General features: G+C 36.1%; 1 protein-coding gene across 1 annotated transcript in view; it reads right to left on the bottom strand.

Moving 5' to 3' along the window:
* Positions 1-4,698, bottom strand: part of LOC121384351 (probable L-cysteine desulfhydrase, chloroplastic) — a 41,835-nt gene extending 37,137 nt beyond the window's left edge. The window contains exon 1 of the mRNA XM_041514708.1: positions 4,585-4,698. The gene's annotated coding sequence lies outside the window, so the exon portion shown is untranslated. The remainder of the gene's footprint in view (positions 1-4,584) is intronic.
* Positions 4,699-14,981: the final 10,283 nt, after the last annotated feature.

Genomic DNA, 14,981 nt, shown 5'->3' with positions numbered 1-14,981 from the left:
TAAGCTCCTCTGGCCCCTTTGCCCATGTGTTACTAGTACTTTTCTACCAACTTTATAGTCAGTAATAGGTCTGGTGTAAACTAACACTGAAAAAGATTAAATAGTAGGATGATCTATTAAATATGTATAACATATTTACCATGTATTACCATACATATTATAAATTAAGTTACATTTCTTATAACTTCATGTCCTTTTCAAAAGATAGTAACATTGCACTTTTAATAGACATCAAAAACTGACCATTTATTTTTTTATTTATACAATTTTATTGTATAATATTTAATCATGTTTTGTCTGGAAATTTCAATCACTGCTAAATTTATGTGTGTGTATATATATATATATATATGATAATAATACTTGAATGTTTTTGCTTATTTGTTTACTTTTTTTTTTAATTCGAGTTCTGAAATGTAAAGGGATCAGTGACAACAGGCATACACATGTATGTGTAGGAGGATTCGGGGGTATTAAATTCTCCTGCTAAGTCTATTATTATCAGTATAATTATTATTATTTCACTTCATTTTTAATATATCAAGCTGCCAATAATGAGCCCCTCCTGCAACAATTTTCTGCACAGACACTTGGGCAACTAGATTATTATAAACGTAATATTCAATATAACTAAATGAAATATATCTTATAATCTGCTAGGATAACAGTAGAAATTGCAGATTGTACATATATACCTTATTATATATTTCTACATGTATACTGACGGAAAGATATCAGGGAACACGTAATTTACTACATGTACTAGCATAGTAATGTTTAATACAAAGTTGTAATGTGAGATTAAAAGACAGTAGTGTCAATATGACTTTTCAGTAATACTGTCAACTTCTGACACTATGGACTGAGGGTTTTGGTTTTTAAGACACCATTATCTGTTACTATTTGTGTGATCCCTTATTTCATTTCAAGAGTATAATTAACCAGAAATCCAGTTCCCTGCTCCTACTTAATGGAATGGAATGGAAACTCTATTTACGTGCCCCTATCCAAAAAGGTTCAGGCACGCCTACCACGGATCCATCCTCAGACTTCGCTAGTGGGTGGTTCCGTGGCAGGAAGGGGGGGGGGGGGGGGGGGGGGGGAAGGGGAGGCAGTTGAGATGACAGGGAGAATTTTGAAAATTTAGTTGGTAAGACCAGTGTTCTAAATTTAAATAAAACAAATACATTAACTTATTAACATTAAACTTTTTGGAGTGCACCACTAAAGAAGAAATTTAAAAAATAATAAAGTCATATAATCTTGGGTAGAGTACGGGTTATGGAAATTACCAATAATTAGTTGGTGCAATTTTCAGTCAGGCTGGCCAAAAAAAAAAATTAAATAATATTAAAATATATTTACCAAGCTATAAACTTATAGTATATTATTTACTAATTAATAGCCCTGGAGGCTAAGGATTCGCAAAGGGGGAGGCTTCGCGCCCAATCCGTTTAGCGGTCCAACAGGCAGGTAGGCCCCGGTCAGCTGGTCCTACTTAATGGTGTGTATAACAAAAGTCTAAGTGTTACAAGTTCTTCCTATGTTTATTTAACAGCAGTTTGAGCTTAGATATAAAAACAGTTGTGTACTTTTTAAAAAGCATTAGACTTGACAGGAACAACAATGTCCTCTAAGTGTGCAAAGGAGTATGTGAAGTACTTAATCACATTTGAATTTGAATTTACTGGTATCTTTGAATTGCAAATAAGACTATATGAAGTACTTAATCACATTTGAATTGGAATGCACTGGTATCATTGAATTGCAAATAAGAGTATGTGTGGTAAAGACTTGTGAGTGACATTTTCAACTATATCTTTAGAATTAATTAAATTTTATAGACTTGTCTGCCATAAAGACAGTAATACATTTACCAGTAGAAATTTGACTTACTGCTTATTCTTTTTTGTTTTAACAAGAAATAATCCTTCAAATAATGTTAGATACAGAAACATTGACCACAAATATCCCATCATTATTTAATGTTCAAGCATAAATAAACTACAAGAAGAAAAAAACATGAACAAAGACGTGGCACAAAATGACAATAAAGCATTGCAAATAATTCGCCTTGATGCAACATGCAAATGTTTATCATCATTTATTTCTGTAATGTATGCAAACACACACACACACACAAATTAATAACCAATAATGTGTGTAGCAATGTATATATGTGTGTGTGTATATATATATTTATCATATATTTTCTAGCATATCCAGTGTAATCAAAGTATGTGATATTTATCAGATCACATACTTTCAGAATTTGATAACTTTGTAAATTAATCGAGGTCACAGCACTATGTTTACCGAGAGAGAGAGAGAGAGAGAGAGAGAGAGAGAGAGAGAGAGAGAGAGAGAGAGAGAGAGAGAGAGAGAGAGAGAGTGTATTTCAACAAACAACATGAGGAATTACAGCCTGCATTCTTGTCAACTTTACAAATAACTGGTCGGGACGTAGCCCAGTTGTACAGCACTATCCTGATGCGTGGTCGGTCTGGGATCGATCCCTGCCGGTGACCCCATTAGGTATGTCTCATTCCAGCTAGCCCGAATACATTCCTTTCAATAATGTTCCGGTTAAATGCATAACTGCTGGCGAGTTTCTTCCTATAGTGTGTGCATTAGTGGTTAATATGTAAAATATGTGTTATCGGCGAACTTGAAAATTATCAATGTAATATAAAGATGTTTAGAGTGAAACATAGGATTATTGTTGTATTAGCGCAGGAAATTTTGCGTACCGTATGGTAGGCAGTCATTCCGTGTTTTCGCTGTACAGTTATCTCTGGCTGCAGAAAGCGAACATAACCGTTCAAATATCAGTCTAGCTCTCAAAAGGCAGAATCCTCGGGCTTCATTCCAGGCTGTGCATCACGACTGGTATATCAAAGGCCGTGGTATGCTCTGTCTGTGTGATGGTTCATATAAAAGATCCCTTACTACTAATGGAAAAATGTAGCGGGTTTCCTCTCTAAGACTATTTGTCAAAATGACTAAATGTTTGACATCCAATAGCCGATGATTATCCTAACAAATTAATGTGCTCTATTGGTGTCGTTAAACAAAACAAAATTTAACATTTTTGGGGTCGGAAAGAAAGAAAGAAATGTTTTATTTAACGACGCACTCAACACATTTTATATACGGTTATATGGCATCAGACATATGGTTAAGGACCACACAGATTTTGAGAGGAAACCCGCTGTCGCCACTACATGGGCTACTCTTCCGATTAGCAGCAAGGGATCTTTTATTTGCGCTTCCCACAGGCAGGACAGCACAAACCATGGCCTTTGTTGAACCAGTTATGGATCACTGGTCGGTGCAAGTGGTTTACACCTACCCATTGAGCCTTGTGGAGCACTCACTCAGGGTTTGGAGTCGGTATCTGGATTAAAAATTCCATGCCTCGACTGGGATCCGAACCCAGTACCTACCAGCCTGTAGACCGATGGCCTGCCACGACGCCACCGAGGCCGGTTTTTTGGGGTCGGAGTTAAAAAACAAAAAATAAATTCAAATCCATATTTTGATTGCCTTTCAACCGCTTCCGACGCCTATGTATTAGAAAGTCCTGCATTTGCCCTTCATAACTAACAATGGCTTCAAAGAGAGGGAGGGCTATTTTCACAAAAATGGGCAAATAACGGTAAAGAATAAAAAAATATATAATCGTATCTGCCTTTGGCCTGACTTTCCAAACTATCATAGTAATCATAAGACATTCTACATACGTGTTGCACACAAGAAAACTGCAAGAGGGAATGTGCGATATTTTAAAACAAGCGAACAGTTTTACGTTTTCCCCCATGATTGCAGTAATCACTATATAAGGTTGCGCTTCACCGCCAAAGACCCGGATGAGACGGTAACTAGGTTGTTATGCAATGCGTGACGTCACGCCGGTTCCGAGAATAGTTAAGAAACATATATTTTTTCATTAAGTGACCTTAAAACATGGAAAATGACAAACTGCACATGTGCTGTACGATACTTTTTGCAAACACATGCGCCTGAACGCAGTTAGAAACATCGCACTCTTTCCTGTTTACCGGAGGGTGTTTCACTTTTATTTACTAGAATGGATTCATTTTACGTCAACATTGTTGATGGTTTTACGTTAATTGATTGTAATCTATTTTTTTCACGTATCATAGCTGAAAAATGTAGAATAGTATTTCCGTAAATATCGTATTCGTGTTTTTGTCGTTAGGTGAATGCAGTTTGTGACGTCAATGGTATTTTAGACACAGTAGCTGGCTCACATTATGATTGCCAAAGTATTACACACAGTCCTCTCTAGCCATCCCCTACAACATATTAAGGGGAGGGTTAGAGGTGACTCGAGCTAATAAATATCATTTACCGCATTTTGTGCCATGTATATAGCTTCAGCAACTGTGGCCTGGCTATATACACGGCGGCCATGTGTATAGCCACGGCCGGTTTCTTGTGTATGCTGCATAACAAAATAATTAAAAATATATTATTTATTAATTGACAATCTACAATAGTATTTCCACAATCAATGTCACATGTATAGCTAAAACAAGTCTCAAATATATGAAAGCGCACCTCGAACTTTTGATACGTAGCTTAATTTCTTCTTTGATACGTAGCTTCTTTGATATCAGCAGGAAGTTAGCTACCCGCGCTAAGTATTGTGGTTAAATGGAAACAGGAAAAAACACACGCACCACACACACACTGTGTATATAACAAGGCCTCGTGATGTGGGAGGTGTCCTGTCTTGGACAAAGGGGCCGGCTCTTGTGCCCACGACAGGCGTGCGCTACAACAGCTTGTTCTGAATGTGCACGTAAAACCCTATGACCTGACCTGACCTGTGGGAGGTGGGTGCATTGGGCCGTATAAATGCATAGGCTGAAGCCTAGTGGCCCCGCAAGGACTAGGAGACCGTTAAATTTTTTTTTAATTTTTGGCTGACATTCTCGGAACCGGCGTGACAATTTGGGTCTTTATATGGTTTAATAATAATAATAAAACTATACTGCTTATACTGAGGTAGAGGATCTGGACAGTTCTGTTCGTCTGTGTAAAATATTTCGTAACATGCCTGCCCAACTATTGGTGATATGTGAGCTGGGCAGTCTGGGACGAAAATAAAAATCATTTCCAAGTCAGTTGGTAAAATCTGGACAGTGTATTTCTATTTTTGTGAATAATATATTCCTAAGGGTTAAATTTAAGGGGCATTTCGTCAAGAAATGTATTTCGTCTTCTACACCCTGATTACATAATTAAACGACACAATCTCTTTTCTCTCATCTTATATATATCGTCCTGTTTCTATGAGCACAAATTTGCTTTTTTACTATGTTAGGTAATCCGCACACATTCGTTTGTATAGTTGAAATGTGTTCCGATTCTTTCAGTTTGGTTGTTAGGTATTTGTTGTAATTGTTGTTAATAGTTGTCTTTAAACTGTTAGCATTTGATTTTATACGTTTTGTGTGTTTTGAAGTATAAGTAGATCAATGTTATTTTGGCCAAACATGCATTGCGCATAGGCATGCCGCTCTGTGTTGTGTTGCATGTGTAGTGCTTTGTTGCACAGTATTGCATCATAGAGAATAGTTCTTGTTAACTGCACATTTTCTAAGTATGCCCAGTATTTATAAATATTTGTATGTATATTATTGATGAGTGGATAGCGCCCGAGTTCGCCTTTACATGCAACATTGACACTGTTTTTCCCCAACTTGAAAGTTTAGCTTACAGAATGTTGTATGTAGTTTTTCAAATGGTTCCGATTCCAGTATATCAAAATATTTGTGTTAGTCATGTTGTTTTATTTTATGTTGTAGTGCAGTTCAGTACCCCAAACCTCAGAATTGTAAAGGATGATAGGTTTAATGAGGGCATCAAATAGCTTGTATATGCGTGTTGGTGGGTTTACTTCACTAAAAGCCATGTGCAGTTTAAAAAGAGCTTTGGAACCTTTTTTTTAATAGAGTTCCGTTTTTGTTTGAGTAAAATTTCCTGTTGAGTTTAGGCTGCATCCTAGATATGTGTAGTATAGCTATTTGTTTGGCATATTTCGTCTTGATTTAAGAAAACCTTGAGATTTGTTGGGCTTTTGCCTTTTTGTATTATCATAAAGTTTGATTTTGATGGATTTATTGTCAAATGCCATAATTCACAAATGTTACCGAGAGTATTTAGGCTCTCCTGAAGTCCTACTGCAGTTTCTGACACTAATAATAGGTCGGCAGCCCATAACAAGTGTGACAATGTTTGATTTTGTAGCGTAACTGGCGCGCATTTGTCTCGTGAAAAGGTTAGGTCGCCTATAAATATATTGAACATAGTGGGACTTAAGCTATCGCCCTGTTTTACTCCTATATTGGATTCGAATGGTTCTGTTACATGGGCGTACATAGGATTTTGAAAAGGGGGGTTCCAAAATAGATTGCAGAGATATTGGGCATATATTTCTATGTTGAGTTTTGAAAAGGGGGGTTCCAAAATAGATTGCAGAGATATTGGGCATATATTTCTATCTTGAGTAAATATAATAATGTCAGATATATTAAATTATAAAAAAAAAGCGATTTCAGGGGGGGGGGGGGTTCGTTCGAACCCATCGAACCCCCCACACCCCCCCCCCCCCCCACCCCACCCTATGTACAACCATGTGTTACACCTTTTGGGAACTTAACTGCCACTTGAGTCTTAGTATACATGGACCTAATAATATTGTAGAACTTTCCACCAATGCCCAGTCGCAATATTTTAAGCAGGAGTCCTTTCTTCCAAACTGAGTCAAAAGCCTTTTGAAAATCTATAAAGCATACGTAAAGATTTTTACGTAGTTTTTCTACATATTTGTTAATAAGAGTTTTGATAATAAATATGTTGTCGGTTGTTCTCCTGTCTTTTCTAAAGCCAGACTGGTTTTCTGACATAACGTTTTGGTCTTCCAGGTGCTTTGTTAGGTGGTTATTTAAAATAGAGGAGAATAATTTCTCCAGACAGCTGGTGATAGTTATTCCTAGATAATTTTTTGGGCCCATTTTATTTGCTTTTTTTAATGAATAGGGGTTATGTATCCCTTCGTCCAGCTTGGGGATGTACCAGTGTTGTATACTGCCTTGAACAGTTTATCCAATGGCGAGAGTATTATGTCTTGTCCAAATTTGATCATTTCATTGGACATTGTGTTCGGACCGCTTGATTTATTAGTTTTGAGAGATTTTATGGCAGTGAGTATTTCTTTTGATGTGATATTACTATCAAGTTATGGATAGTATTTTTGGTCGTGTTCGCGTTTATGAAGTTCTTCAAGCAATGTTTGTGAAGTTTTGTTTGTGTAGGAGTTTGAATCCCTATTTAAATCTCTAAAATGAGCAGTGAGATTCTCGATCATTACATCAGGTAACTTGGTACTGTCTTTGTTTCTACTGACCATATTATTTATGATGCTCCAATATTATTTTGGATTGTTATCATTTAGGTCTTCTAATTTTTTGTACAATTCCTCTTTAAGATTTTGTTCTAGTTGCTTGTTGGTTCTATGTAGTTTTTTTCTTATTTTTTATCAGTAAGTATATGAATAATACTAAGAATATGGCACATTTGACAATATAAGTAAGAATATTTAAATAAGAACTTATTATATACAGTCATGTATGGATTTTAAAATAATGGCACATAATGTAGGCCTATATAATTTAGAATGTTTAATAATAATAAAACTATGCTGCTTATACTGAGGTAGATAATCTGGAAAGTTCTGTTTGTGTACAAAGATTCCGTAACATGCCTGCACAACTATTGGTGATATGTGAACTGGGCAGTCTAGGAGGAAAAATCATTTTTCCAAGGCTGGTCAAAATTGGACAGTGTATTTCTATTTTTGTGTATAATAGTTCCTAAGGGTTAAATTTAAGGAGCATACATACCAAGTACGAAAATTAGGCTACACAAACTAATTAACAGCTGCTGAATATAGATGTTTGAAAGAAAAACCAAAGTATTTAAAATAATGTCTTGATGTTTATTCATCGACTTAAGCTCAATTAACGACCTTGATGGTGCATTAGTTTGAGGCTATGCACCCCACCCACCCCCGCAACTAGTACATTACGTTTTCAGAAGCCCTAATATGTCCTGAACACGATACTAACTACCCTAAAATGTCAGTATTTCGTTGATGTCAGACCATAATCGGTAGGCTACCCTCCAGTTTTTGTTCGCCAAAATGCCAACGCATGCGTCAGTGGCATGTGTTATACATCACATTAAAACTTATTATCTACTGGACCACAAGACATGATGTAATGTCGGATATTTACTTTGTGATCATTAAGTGACCATACCTCAATTTTTATATTTTCTTTTTCACTAGAACATATATCGAATATCTGTCACCTGGTTTAAACAATATTCATTATGTCAACAACATATTGGGATTGGTCAACAGGCTTGGCTTATAATAAGACCTCTCCCTACATTTTACATGCGGATACACGTTGCTAGTTCTTCATATTCGACACTATCGTAGCTTTCATTTGACACCAATATCATCATTATGATATTAAAATTAAACGAGGGGTGATGTTTTAAACATGAGGGGTTTATTGAATTTTACTCTCATAATCTGAAATATCAGTCTCCGATTTGGGTTCTTCAGGAAAATAGTATTCACTTTATGTTTAAAGTTGATTCTAAATTAACTTTTTTTCAAGGAATTCGATGGTGCCAACTGATTTTTGATAAAATGTAGGCCTACCCAACGTTACCTTCCGGTCCCCACTTATTTTTGGGGATTAGCATGAAACTTACTTATATATGTGAATTCTGGGGTGGTTTTTTTCAATTAATTCAAGAATGGCTAATTCAATCAAATAATTTTCAGAATCCAAGATGATCGCCATTATTGCTCAACATTCAAAATGGCCGCAAAACTGGTGAAATATTCTTATGGTTTCACCAAATTCATTTCAAATCACCAGGTTAATATCTTTATCTTGTATATTGCTACAGTATTGTAACAGGCAAATATAAAATGCACAATGGCACTGAAAAATTACTTTAAAAGGCCACCGCAGAAACAAAATGGCCACATACAAAAACAATATGGGTCTTATTTGAAAGGAATTTAAGAAACAAGTTAATTGGAAGAAAATTTTAAACAAAGTATACACTACTAAATATGTTGTTTGAAACACTTGGATAAAAGATAAATTTCACTGAGTGTACATGCGATGTACCTCTTCCATCTCCTGTTCTGTTACCTTGCCAGCAGACTCGGATAGTTGGAAGGTGCATTTCTACTAGAAAGGGGTATTTCTACTTTGATTCAAGAATAGAGGTCAGATGCACTCGAGAAAGTAGTAAGCCACTGAACGTTAAAATCAATAGCGCAGCTCTCTGGACGAATGGCCATATTCATTGAAATGATGTATCCCTTCTTAAATATGACCCATTTGCAACGCAGAAAATTCGGAACGTTCTTAACGTGGTCTGAACCGTCAAAACTATGCCCAAAATACGACTTAATTTTATGTAAACATGAGACATTATGTCTCATGTTTACATAAAATTAAGTCGTATTTTGGGCATAGTTTTGTGACCGTCACATATTCAAAAGAGAATCATTGGTGTTTAAACATATTTGTAAAGAGGTTTCAGTGGCTTTCTAAAAAAAAAAATCCCCACTAAAATACCTCTGCCCTGGATTAGGCCCGTGGCCTCTCAGAGGCCGAACCCAGTGGCGGATATGCTCGAAACCTTTGTGGTATAGATGTTAAAAATTTACGCACGCACACTAAAATACCCATGTATGAGATCAAGGATGTAACCATCAACTTATTCTATAAGATAAAATTTAATTTGTTGGCTCAGTTGCGCGGAATATGTACGTAAATAATTATTTGGCTGAACCCGGACATCAGAGAGAGAGAGAGAGAGAGAGAGAGAGAGAGAGAGAGAGAGAGAGAGAGAGAGAGAGAGAGAGAGAGAGAGAGAGAGAGAGAGAGAGAGAGAGAGCGCGCTACTGGATGTCAAACATTTGGCAATTCTGACTCATAGTCATCAGAGGAAACCCGCTACATGTTCCCTAATGCAGCAAGGGCCACGGACTACAAAAATACAGAACTTGATGCATGAGGGTGCTGTTGGAAAGAATCGTTCCTGGGTTGCTAACATGAGTACCAACAATTTGGTAACCAAGCCAACCATTAATCAACATTTCATCTGATTAAGAGTAAAAATGTCATCATGGCAAAAGAACGCAGAGAACAAAGCAGAGTTCGTTTTGCGAATCACAAAGAATATCACTTCTGAAACTCGACAACGATGTATAACTTTTTCAGAAACTACTTCAGAAAAGGAAATATCTGTAAAAATAGATGCCCCCAAATACAATAATCCTATTAAGAAACAGAGTCATATCTGACAAATTAAGAAAAAAAAAAGAAAAAAAGAAAAGAAAGTAAGACAAAATATCATTGTTTCCAGCAATCCTTATTGGTTTTGATGAAGAAAAAAAAAGGATATACCTCAAACGCTATACCATGGAGTGGGCTGTTTGTAATGAGCAGTGTCAGTGGCACATCGTCAAGTCCTTGTTTAGAAACAATCTCCAGCTTCTTTCCCAACATTGATTCCACTCAGAAAAATAGTATGTTGTATTGTGGATGCTATGTGAGTAAAACTTATTGTGTTTTGTTTGTTTGTTTTTATTTTTTATTATTATTATTTTAATTTTTAAAAATTATTATTCTTTTAATTATTATTGCCCCAGATCAACGTGACAATGTCAAGGATGGGGAGCCGTGACTCGTTTGTCTTACCAGTATTTCTACTCCATCAAAACAAAACATTAATTAAAATTACACTCATTCATTTATTCATACACGGTGTTTGTAACATACTCCTGTACATTCAGTTCCATATACATACACACATACATAATTTATGCATACATAAACATATTTTTACAGATATACACATATATTTTTAGTGATTTAAATGTACCAAATTATTTTGTTACTCGTACCTGAGTAAGTTTTGATCTGAGGAGAAAAGAAAGAAAAAAAAAAAAAAAAAACAAACAAAACAAAAAACAAAGAGGAGGAAAAAATATGAAAATGCAGAAAAATTAATGAATAAATAAATAAATGAATGAGTGGATTCTTTTTTGATATACTACCTTACATGTGTAAACATATGTACTGTTCTAACAACAATCAATTATTGACTTGTTGGGCTTCGTACAGAAATGTTATGTTTCGTACATAGCTATTCAAATTTCTGTGAAGTATTGTCAATAAAATGTTTATGCATCTATTTGTTTTATATATACATGTATATCTAACGGTAATCAGGCGAAGTATTGGTGTAGTTCTTTGTCAAGTCTTGTGAACTGCATGTCCCGCTTATATGATTGCTCAGAATAATGAAAGTACACAAGTTATTATTTTACACGTAATTGTATTTGTATTTTGCATTGGAAAACGATAGCGTGGAGAAATTATAGACCTAAAAGTGTTTCAAGTTTAGGGTAGGGAAAGACGTACTCAAATGGGAACATATCGTATAAGCAGAACAATTGTTAACTTAGTTCAGTATAATGCGTACATGTAGTTCGCCATTACGAAATTGTTTGAGTTACTGAAGTTCAATCTGGTAGTTACAAGCTGAAAATGTAAATTTGTTTGCCTGTAAGTCGCCTCACTACATCATTCACCACATCACCATATAACCCACGTTCGTACCGTCTCCGGATGTTAATACCGCGTTGTGAAAACTTAATTCGGCTATGAGAGAGCTAAAATGCAAAAATTTTTATTAGTTATTACACATCAAACAAATGTTAGTAACGGCAATGAGATGTTAACACAAGAAGACCTTGAGACATAGTTAAGGAACTAAGATGCCCAGGTTAAGAAGCACGCCGCTTGTAACGTGGCCATTTATTTTCGCACTGAAGAGATCATTAGTATTCACGTCTCCCTCACAAATTAACAATGGTGTACCTACTTTCCACGTTCCTGATGATCTCTGCGTTGCAAGATGCCCCTGTTACAGACAGAAAGACGAGATGTCTCCGCTAGATTTTGTTAAATATATTGCCCAAACTCTATGAATATATGTAATTCCTGTTGTGCATATTCTTACAAATATGAAATTTCTGAATACTGCGGTTCAGTTGGACAGTAATTATTTATAAAAAGAGGTGTTGCGGTGTTGACAAACAGTTACGGTGTTGACATTATTTACAATTACGATGAATACACATTGAAATATTTTGTATATAATGAATCATCTTTCTGAATGACTATCAAACAGGGAAATGGCAGGATAATATTTAAAGCACAAAAAAGCTACCAGTTCCTATAGAAATCAGAAGGTGGATACACACGTTCATCTAAATAAAACGTCAAAGGCATTAGGGTACAAAATTAGTGATTGTTTAACGATACCTCTGCTCGTTTTAAAGTTACTTCGTATTTATTTAAAGCCCCTTCATATCTAACATATGGTTATTTAGATAGTTTATCAACTCCGCAATAGCAACATGTTAAGGTGTTGACATACTTTGTTTCCTTTTAATAGAAAACTGAAATATTTTATATGTGAGGAACATTTACTGATCATATTTTAAGTAGCCTATTAAGGAGCGAAACAGCATGAACATATTTCGGTTTTTTTAAAGAAGGAACACTGACAAAGCTTCCAGTTGCCACGAAAATATAATGTTGGATACAATAACAGGTTCACACAATTAAATGGCTAAGACAACAGGAGTGCAACGGAATATTTGTTTAGCGACACCTCAACACATTCTAAAACTATTTCATATCAAAATTATGGTCATTTAGAGACTTGATCAAAATCATAATGGCTAAATGTTACGATGTTGACCATTTTAACCAAATTTAACACAAACACAAAATTTTATCTCATTATTGTTGAATAGCTATGTTGAATTACCAAGCCATCTTCAGATCATCCATTTATGATGATCTCTGAATCATATTCATTTAATACATCAATATAATAATTATGCTCGTTACGGTGTTTACAGACAATAAACATACACAATGACCTATCCTTTTTTTTTTGCCTGATCATTTGTAGAAAATTGAAAATGACGTCACTGTACATTGATATCACTTGAACAGATTGTGGTTTTCTTTACTTGGAATACGAATCATGTAGCATGTCTTGGTTTGTCATTATACATCATAGGCTGTTTTTGTGGACCGGCATTACAGTGTGATGTGTTATTTGCAAAACGAGTAACAGAGAAGAATAATCTTGCAAAATTAACCATAAGTGTAATTTCAGCTTGAAAAAACATGTATTCCATCTTCAAGTCTCTATTAATTGACTGATTGCTATAAAATACTGAATAATAATAATAATAATAGATTTTTATTTCAGATCAGAGATCCATAGAACATATATAAACATTACATACAAAACTGATTACATAATATACAGCAGCTTGTGCCAGCGATTTACACATACAGATTTGACGTACACAGTTGTACACCGCAGGTGGGCAAGTAGGTCGTTTGAAGTTGTTTCGATTCTGCTCTTCAGCGAATATGCTGTTGAGCGAAGTAAAGCGCCAAAGCTTTTTTACTCGATGACTGACAAATATCTTGCTGGCACTGTATGGTCGTTGTTGTCCGATCATCCATCAGTATGCATTATTATAACATATGTTAAGATCCTTCATGGTATCCTATCCTATGTATGAATGAAATCTGTTTTGGGTTATTCTGATTTAGGTTCTCATGGCCCTGATTTGCAGCATGACAATTTCAGATGTTTCACCCTATTAAATCAATCATTTGTTCATAATTTCAGGTGCCTTTGTGCTATAAAAATTTCTCTGTGAGTTTCTAATTAATGTTTAATTATTTAAGTACGTGTGTATGGATGGATGGATGGATGGACGGAAGGATGGATGTATTGATGTATGAATATCTATATATTGTATGTATGTCGAGGTTGACTGTTACATACACAGATATTAACGCATTGGCGCAGGGGATAATTAAATCCTTTCTGGCCTCACAAATTGTCCCATGCCGTTGCTGGGACTCGAACCTGTGGCACTGAATCGCCCGCAAATTGCAAGACTAACCACGATGAGCTCTGAACTATTGAGGCATCCATAAAAAGGATGCTCTTTAACTCAACCACATGCATGGGGCCTACAATCTACGCGGTCGATCCTGCTTACGTGCATGAAACAGTGGGCAGACCTGGCACTGGCTAGTATGTATTGATGTATGAATATCTATATATTGTATGTATGTCGAGGTTGACTGTAACATACACAGATATTAACGCACTGGCGCAGGGGATAATTAAATTCTTTCTGGCCTCACAAATTGTCCCATGCCGTTGCTGGGACTCGAACTTGTGGCACCGATTCGCCCGCAAATTGCAAGATTAACCACGAACCTACCCCAACCTACCCGATCTGTCGCTATGATTCATCCCATCCTACCCCAACCTACCCAGTCTGTCGCTATGATCCATCCCATCCTACCCTAACCTACCTGATCTGTTGTTATGATCCATCCCATCTTACCCCAGCCTACCCGATCTGTCGTTATGGTCCATCCCATCTTATCCCAACCTACCCGATCTGTCGCTATGATCAATCACATCCTACCCCAGCCTACCTAATATGTTGCTATGATCCATCGCATCCTACCCCAACCTATCTAATATTTCTCTATGATCCATCACATCCTACCCCAACCTACTCGATTTATCGCTATGAACCATCCCATCCTACCCAACCTACCTAATATGTCGCTATGATCCATCACATCACACCCCAACCTACCTAATATGTTGTTATGATCCATCACATCCTACCCAACCTACCTAATATGTCGCTATGATCAATCACACCCTACCCCAACCTACCTAATATGTTGCTATGATCCATCATATTCTACCCCAACCTACCTAAT

The sequence above is a fragment of the Gigantopelta aegis genome, chromosome 10 (genome assembly GCF_016097555.1).
Source record: "Gigantopelta aegis isolate Gae_Host chromosome 10, Gae_host_genome, whole genome shotgun sequence".
Taxonomy (NCBI): Eukaryota; Metazoa; Mollusca; class Gastropoda; order Neomphalida; family Peltospiridae; genus Gigantopelta; species Gigantopelta aegis.
The sequence above is the reverse complement of the archived record's forward strand: the minus strand, read 5'-3'. Positions and strand labels throughout refer to the sequence as shown.